General features: G+C 36.3%; 1 long non-coding RNA gene across 3 annotated transcripts; it reads left to right on the forward strand.

Annotated features, from left to right (window-relative positions):
- Positions 1 to 4,131: 4,131 nt before the first annotated feature.
- LOC148698475 (uncharacterized) lies at positions 4,132 to 6,698 on the forward strand. 3 transcript variants are annotated; one of them, XR_015955477.1, is made up of 3 exons: positions 4,132 to 4,889; positions 5,746 to 6,029; positions 6,353 to 6,698. It is a non-coding gene; the product is annotated as an uncharacterized LOC148698475 (long non-coding RNA). The 3 variants fall into 3 exon arrangements; XR_015955476.1 differs by having other exon boundaries at positions 4,133 to 4,889; positions 5,790 to 6,029; XR_015955475.1 differs by lacking the exon at positions 4,132 to 4,889 and having other exon boundaries at positions 5,532 to 6,029.
- The last annotated feature ends 1,891 nt before the right edge of the window (positions 6,699 to 8,589 follow it).

Below are 8,589 nucleotides of genomic sequence, written 5' to 3' on the forward strand. Positions count from 1 at the left end.
TTAAATAACACCATTGACAAAATCTAGCTTGGATCTTAGGTAAGGTAATTGAATTCATTCAACAAAATGGAATTGAGACGTTGGTTGGGATTAACTTCAACATCAAATTAAGCTAAAGCAGCCAAAGAGCTTTCAACTTCAGATGAATTTTCTTTAGCCATCATGGTGTGAAGGAAAAGAAAGAAAACACAGTGGAAGCAACAAAGTCTAGAATTTAGGGTTCCTGCTCTGATACCATGTTGAATTTTAGAGTTGTATATTTCATAAAATGAAACCTTTACAAGAACTAAACATATATAGGAGAGAGGAGAGTGAAGAAACAGACTTTAATCAATCCCTTTAATTAGTGCTTGAAACACTCCTAATCTATTTACAAAAACAAGAAAAGCAAAGTCCCTTAATTCAAGGGAAAGTACAACATGAATAAGTATCTAGGATAAAACCCTTAACCCTTGCCGAGAGTTATACACTAGATAAACAACTAACCCTAACTGATAATGATTGCTGCAATAAGACTTCCAATAGCCTCCAACTTCCAACATGTATATGGAGTGAGTCTCCACGTGAGGAGAGTGCGACCTCTTTCTACCTCTGCCCTCTTTTTCCTTCTTCAAATTAAACAAGTTCTACTGAAAACTAAAGTTGTAAGACTAAATAATGTGCTGCTAGCACCTATGGGTAATAATAGTATGCTGATGTTTAATTTATTTGGATCCCTCATTCTATCCAGTCTCCTCATATTGAGAGACACCTTGTAAGGGCCACTAAGCAACTTATTCCAACAATCCACTACATTTTAATACATTAGTTATAAATCGCCTTGCAAAAACTTCAAGACAATTAAGACATAAAATTAAAGTAAAATAGATGAATACGGTGCTTAAAGGAATCACAAAAATGACTATCACTTACCCTAACAATCATATAGTTTTTAATTTGATAGACTTTTGAAAAGACTATATCTTAGAGAAGGCCTAAACCAAATAGTTGGATGGTTGAAACAATGTGGAGTGAGCCATAAAAGGTTTTGTTTTTCTAAGTCTCGCAATGGGCTTGCATTAATGGTTCAAATTCGCCTTTGGCGATAATCGAACCTAAGGTTATATGAGTTGCATATCAAGGATTAAAACTAAATACCATCCCAATTTTTTTTTTTAATTATCTAAACTACATATTAATAGAACTCACTTTGTCACCAAAAAAAAAAAAACAATGAAATTACAATTATAACCTGTAATACACAACTAAAAAAAATGTGAGAAATGAAAAAAGGGGGGGCATTAAAGTAATTTTGAACTAACTTTTTGCTTTTTTTTTTTTTTTAATCTAAACCTCATAGCCATGTCGCCCTAACACTACCCTCTAAACTCACTCTCTCTCTCTCTATAACTGCCAACACTTTTTCTTTCTGATGCTTGCATAACTCCTAAAAAAAAAAAAATTTAAAACAATATTTGAGAAAAATAAAAACAAAAATTATATTTCTCACACATGGAGTGTGTGACATTTGCTAGTTATCATTTAAGACAAGGTTCAAAACTGTAACATTAAAGAAAGCCTAGCCTCCCTTCCTTTTCTCTTGCCTAGGAAAAGAAACCCTATTTATCTCCATAGCCGCCGACCCCTTCCTTAGGCGGGGTTGGTGGTAGGCCCCTCTCTTTAGTTTTTCTTGCTTCCTTTCTTGTTTTCTTTCTATTTCTTGTCTCCAGTAGCATATTTTATCTTATGGTGTTGTGCTTTGAGCTTTTGTATCTTAGTTTATTTTGAACTCTTTGTCTCAGTTTGCTCTGAGTTTTATCTTAGTTCAAGATGCATCTTTCCTCCCCAATTGTTGTTCCTATTCATGAATCCTCTATCATCAACCTTGGCTACTTGTTTCATCGGAAAGCTTAACCAAGCTTCTTCTTTAGAGGAGTGTTCTGGTGTTCGGTGGCTTTTAGAGGATTATGGGAGTGCTCACTATGTGGGTGGCCCACCCTTATTTTCTGTTCATGCATTTTGGTTCCTTGGTATGTCTTCTTCATGGTGTAGGCATTGTAAAGGTGCTGCGACTTGCTTGGTGGAGGCGTCTTTTTCCTTATTTCAGATCTAGGTATTTAATTGGAGTTTGCAGTGGTTTATCTCTTGTTTAGGCATGTGGTCTTTTTCTTCCTGTTCATTGTATTTTCTATTATGTTGGATTGTGTTTTACTTGTTTGTTTTGGGTTGTCCTTCCCTCGTAATAGCCTTCTTTATTAACGGATTTTATAATGTTTGACAAAAAATAATAATAATAATAATAATTAGGAGTTCTGGACGCATGGGTGAAAACGCAACACCTTATCCACTAGGATATTGGAACACATGTAAAATAACATTAGATATCATGTCATATATATCATTTAACAAAAATACACATCAATAGTCCATAGGAAATAGACATAGCCATCAATATGTACGAAGGTACTCTTACAAACCATGCCGTCCTATAATGCTTCTTGCTTTCCTTTCATGTAGTTGCCTCGATCAAGTAGTAGCCTCTAGCAATCGATGTCTCTTGCAAATAAATGTATCCTTAATATTCAAATATAATCGAACCAAAGCAATCTTTTCCTTTATAGGCCATAACCAAAGGCTAATATAAAGTCTGAAATGAGAAATTTTTTTGCAACATATATATGGGTATGGTTGTGTTGAGGATGAAAGATTGCTTGAAGGCATGTTTAAATACGCTATATCTAGCATGCAAAGGGATATGCGAATGAGCCATAGGATATAATAAAACCCAACCTTATGCCTATTGTTTGTCAAAATTTGTAGAGAATTTTGTAGGGTAGTTAGTCCCCCAAAAGTTTAGAACTTGTCCTCTATTTATAGAGGAACTTGTGTTTGTTTCTGACATGGTTTAGCAACCTATAGGACGATATGGGCTGAGATATGGGGTGACTGATACCTATACTGTCAGTTTTCAGTTTTCCTCTTTCCGTGGGATTCATTATTAAGCTTAATCCCCTAATTTGAGGAAGATTGACAGCTAGTTAACTTGTTGATAGTTGTGTACTAGTTGCTTGCTGCACTCCCTTAATTTAAGGAGTGACAGCTTTAGGGTTTATCCGATTAGCAGAGTTTGTTAAGGGAAGGTTGCTTGTAACCATCTCCCCCATTTTATATATACCTTCTTGTACATTCATTCAATCTATGAAACATACATTTAAATCAACTTAAATTCCCATATGGTATCAGAGCAGTGTCATCCTTGACATGTCTCTGCCAATTTCTTTTCCGCTGTTGTTCGTCTCTAATCTTCTTCCATGGCTGAAGAAAGCTCGGTGCATTTGGAAGGCGATAGCTCTCATGTTTTCCTTTCAAATTTGTCTAATGCGGACGTCAATATAAACTTGCATCCTTGTTCAGTATTACTAAACGAGTTCAACTATATACCCCTAGTCTAGGGCAGTTTCCCTTGTGTTGGGAGGCAAAGGAAAACTAGGGTTCATCAATGGAAGTAACGAGGCACCAGAAACTGAGTTTGCAACATATGAGGCTTGGTTATGCAAAGACCAACAGGTTATGTTGACACTTCTCAATTCAATTAAGAAACACATTGCTGAAATCTTCAGCTATTCCGAGTCCTCACACGATTTGTGGAAATTTGTGAAAGACATGTATAGGAATCAAAATAATTATGCTCGAGTATTCCAGCTGAAGAGAGACATTGCCAGTCTCCAACAAGATGAAGAAACCTTTGTGCAGCACTTGGGAAGCCTCAAAACTATGTGGAATGAGTTAGATGTTTATCTACCTCATACCATTGATGTTGCAGTTCTGTTGAAAATGGCTGAAGAAGACAAGATATATCAGTTGCTTGCTAACTTGAGCTCGGAGTATAAGGATCTCAGGAGCCACATTCTAATGAATGTCGAACTTCCTTCCTTCAAAATAGTATGTGCCACTATTCAACGTGAAAAAGGGCAAAAATCCACACTTGAAGTGCAGTTACTATAATGGAGTAAGTCACGTTGAGTTAAAGTGTTGGATTCTTGATGATCGCATATTTTACTATTTATTTACTCCAAAAGTTACATTTTCTTATGATAAGTTGGATGAAAATGAAAGGAATTTCACCTTTATGACTAGATTAATAGTAAGGCAACATTCCTAAGACTTTTGTCTAATTTTTACTCAAAGTGGAAGTTGCTGGAGCTTTTGCTCTTTTGGATTCATATGTAGGCATTATTTAAATTCATCGTACTTTCAAAAAATTTATGTAGGGTCTACATGGTAAAAGCTGGCAATATTTCTATCCTTTGGAGAAAAAGATGGACCATTTTGTTTTGCTTCCAAGTGGCCACTTCAATACCTAAAGGCATCAAACTTCAATTGACCTCTCTCAAAAGTAATTGAAAGGCTTGCGATTTGTCCCAATTTCCAGGAGCAAGACGAGAGTCGCTTAAGCACTTTTCCCCTCTCCCCCGCATCAAAATTCCCACTTCTGATTCAAAACCAACGGATCCAATCAACCTTTCCCTCCTCAAGAGAGTACTTCCTCCACCAAATTTTTTGTCAGTGGATCTTTGCGAGAAGATGAATCTGTAGCATTGGGTTGATTATCTTAACTTTTGGAGTTTGGGCAATTTTTGAAAAATGGCAAAGAAGACTTGGAAGGTGAAATTCGAGTTGCACAGTTGCGGGATAAGGAAAAGGAAAGCAGAGGAATGTTATTCCCATATTTTCTTGCTCCTAATTTTTTTGATTTTCTTGTGGTATGTGTTCTCTTTTTTTATTGGTTTTGGAGTGAAGGCATCGAAGAGAGAGACTTGGCTGTTGCATAAATGGATTTATTTATGGCAATGAAAAAGTTGTTGAAAGGAAGGGGGAAGACAATTGCAACAGAGCACAAGGATTTTTCAGTATTTTTCTAAACTCAATTTTCTTCTCATTTTTATTATGAATTCAATAATATTTTCGATTATGTTTCGGAACTAATTTTCCTTAGCTAGGGCTATGATGTAGCCATGACTATGAATGCTTATATTCTCTAATGAATTATTTCAAGTTTTCAATTTCATTGAGTATCGTTTTCTGTGTTTATTTGCTTGGTTTTACTCTTGGTGATTAGCTACCATCTTGACTTTTACTTGGTAAATTTGATGCAAGTTATGCAAATGCCATGTTTTCAATTTGAATGATAGCTTCTTGCAAATAGATACTATGAATTACCTAGTAGTAGATGCCATACTCTAGGATTTGTGTAGTCCTTATATAAACTTCCACTGATCGTAATGAGTTTCATTATGTTAAACTAATCCAGATGCCATGGATGGTTGCATATTGGGATATACGTAATAGTCTAGATGCCATAGATATTACATATGTTAGGGAGATTTGACTATCAATGAGAAAGAGTACTTCTTAATAATTCATCGTAGAAAATAAGTTAGGTTGGTTATGGTGAGTCGGATGCTTTAGCGTTTTACTAGACTGAATTACAATTTGTGTTCTTGACTGCCACTTTTTGCATTGTGATCAAACTTTCTTGTTTTCATTTTTTTTTTTTTTTTTTTTTTTACTATTAGTTTCAATTCTCAAATCCATCTTTCATCAATCTTTGTTAAATTTCACTACATTGCAATTGGATTTAAGTTAGTTGACAAGAATTAAATCATTTTCTAAGGTACGATGTTAAGTGCTTGCTTTCTATACTATCGAATGATTCATACGCTTGCGAGCATAAAATTGGAACTAAGTTGGACTAATTTTGGTTAGTTTAAATTTTGCAACAATTTCTGCATCCCGAACTGAAACCTAAGTTCACCAAGGATCACAAAATGATTCCTTCAAGGCAGTTCAGCTTGTACAAAACTCAAAATATAACCTATCACAGCTCTAGTTCATTCACTAAGGGTATTCAGGACTTCATTTCGAATCCTGTCTTTGCAAGTTACTTGCAAAATAAGGGATGTAGAGAAGCTGCAGAGAGCTCGCAGGCTACAACTGAAAATCCCATTGCTCTACTGGGACAGTTCGCAGGTTTCCTTGCAAAGCTCCAGGCATTTTTAGTGCATTCTCAACTGCTCTACACACTAGTATTGAACATGATTGTTGGATTATCAACTCAGGAGCCACTGACCATATGACAAACAAAGCCTCTAACTTACACAATTTTCAAACTTTGTCAAAACCCCCTCATGTGTCAGTTGCTAATGGAAAAAATGCCATGGTTTTGGGCATGGGAATAGTAAAATTGTTTTCAAACAACCTTGATTCTACTACATTGTTTGTTCCTACCTTTGCTTTTCTTCTGTCAATAGAAAAGATCACTAGAACCCTAAAGTGTCTTGTCACCTTCTCACCAAGCAGTGTTGTGTTTCAGGATTCTCTCACCAAGAAGACGATTGGTGAAGGGTTCTTCCTAAATGGTCTTTACTATCTATGCAAGGAACCTCATCTAGGAAAAGCCTTCCAAGTTGATTCAATTCCTTCTAAGGACCAACAAATCAGGCATCAAAGATTAGCCCATCTATAAGAGGCTATTTTGCTTAAACCTTTTGCCAAAATGTATCAATCATCTGCAATGTGTGATTTATGTTAGTTTACTAAGTTTAATAGACTCCCTTTTAGTTCCTCAATGTATAGGGCTAGCAAACCTTTTGAACTTGTACACTCTGATTTTTGGGGTTTACCTATTGAATATTTTGATGAATATAAATATTTTGTTATCTTTGTGGATGATTTTTCTAGAACAACATGGCTACATCAGTTAAAATAAAATAAAAAGGTCTTTACTATGTTCAAAGACTTTCATCAACTTGTCATAACTCATTTTTAGTCAACCATTAAGAACCTAAAAACCGATAATGGCACTGAGTTCTTATCCGAGCTCTTATGGTATTATTCACCAAACAAGTTCTGTGGGAACCCCACAACAAAATGGGATCTTTGAAAGGAAGAACAGGGATTTACTTGAGAAGACCCGTGCATTGATGTTGCATATGAACAACCAAAGAAATTTTGGTCACAAAGCATTCTCACTGCAGCCTATTTTAATCAACTGATTAACTAGTCGTGTTTTAGAGTTTAAGTCTCATTATGAAACTCTTAAAGGAAGGCCTATAACTTTATCACATTTGAGAGTCTTTGGCTGCACTTGCTTTGTTCATGTTTAAGCATTGCACCATGAGAAACTAGATGCTAGGGTTGTAAAGTGTGTCTTCATGGGATATTCATCCACCCAAAAAGGTTACAATGTTTCCATCCTATTATTAACAAGATGTTTGTCTCTAAGGATGTAAAATTTGAGAAAACTGTTCCTTATTTCTCCAATGAGGCTGCTCACTCCTGAGAGGGGGAGCAAATGTGTGATTTATTTCCCTAGCTTACGTGCATTGATCACTCAGTGCACTTGGATCTTGAAGCCACTATCAATCATAGACAAGAAGAGATTGTGAGTGACACTACTCCTGTGTCTTCTCAACCTAGAAACCTGGAGGATGATACTGAGTCTACTCAAGATGAAAGCCATGAAGAAGATCCCACTTTAACTCTTTCAAGGCATAATCCTGTACGTGCTCGACAACCTCCAGCAAGGCTCCGAGACTATGTCACCTTTACTTCCAAACACCCCATCACTGAGGTGCTAAATTATAGTCGTGTCCACCCTAATATGCCCCATTCCTGGCTGAAATCTCCCATCACAATGAACCATGAACCTTTCAAGAGGCTTACATAATTCCTAAGTGGAGAATTGCAATGAAGGATGAACTCCATGCCTTGGAGAACAATCAAACATGGAGCATTATGAAGTTACCACCGAGGAACAAGGCTATTGGGAGTAAATAGATCTATAAGATAAAGTTCAAGGCTGATGGAACGTCACGAGGCTAGATTGGTTGCACGCAGTATTACTCAAATGTTTGGAGTATACTACAAAGAGACATTTGCTCTAGTAGCCAAAATGAACTTTGTTAGGGTTCTTCTGTCAGTGGCTGTGAATTGTGGCTGGCCATTGTATCAAATGGATGTTGAAAATGCATTCCCTTATGGGGATTTACAAGAAAAAGTATATATGCAACTTCCACCAGGTTATTCTCAAGGAAAAAAGCAATCTATGGTTTAAACCAATCTCCACGTGCATGGTATGCCAAGTTAAGTTCAGTGTTGGAAGCTGTTGGTTTTGTTCAAAGTAATGCAGACTCATCCTTGTTCACTCGTAAATGATCAGCTGGTATATTGGTGGTTTTCATCTATTTAGACGATCTCATCATCACAGATGAAAATGAAGTGGAAATTGAAGCTTTCAAGAAATCTCTTAATCACACATTTGCCATTAAGGACTTGGGGAAACTAAAATATTTCCTTGGCATTGAAATGGCAACATCTCAAAAGGGTTTATTTTTAAATCAGTGCAAGTATGTTGTGGATCTTCTCACTGAGGCTGAATTACTCGATTGCAATATGGATGGAGAACCTCTCACCGATGTGAGTCAGTACCAAAAGTTAGTTGGAAAGCTTATAGACATTACCATAACCAAACCTAATATCACATATGATGTGAGCCTGGTTAGTCAATTCATGCATGCACCATCTATGAAACATCTTCTCATTGTCAAA

The sequence above is a fragment of the Pyrus communis genome, chromosome 2 (genome assembly GCF_041283825.1).
Source record: "Pyrus communis isolate YQ-2024b chromosome 2, ASM4128382v1, whole genome shotgun sequence".
NCBI classification, from domain to species: Eukaryota; Viridiplantae; Streptophyta; class Magnoliopsida; order Rosales; family Rosaceae; genus Pyrus; species Pyrus communis.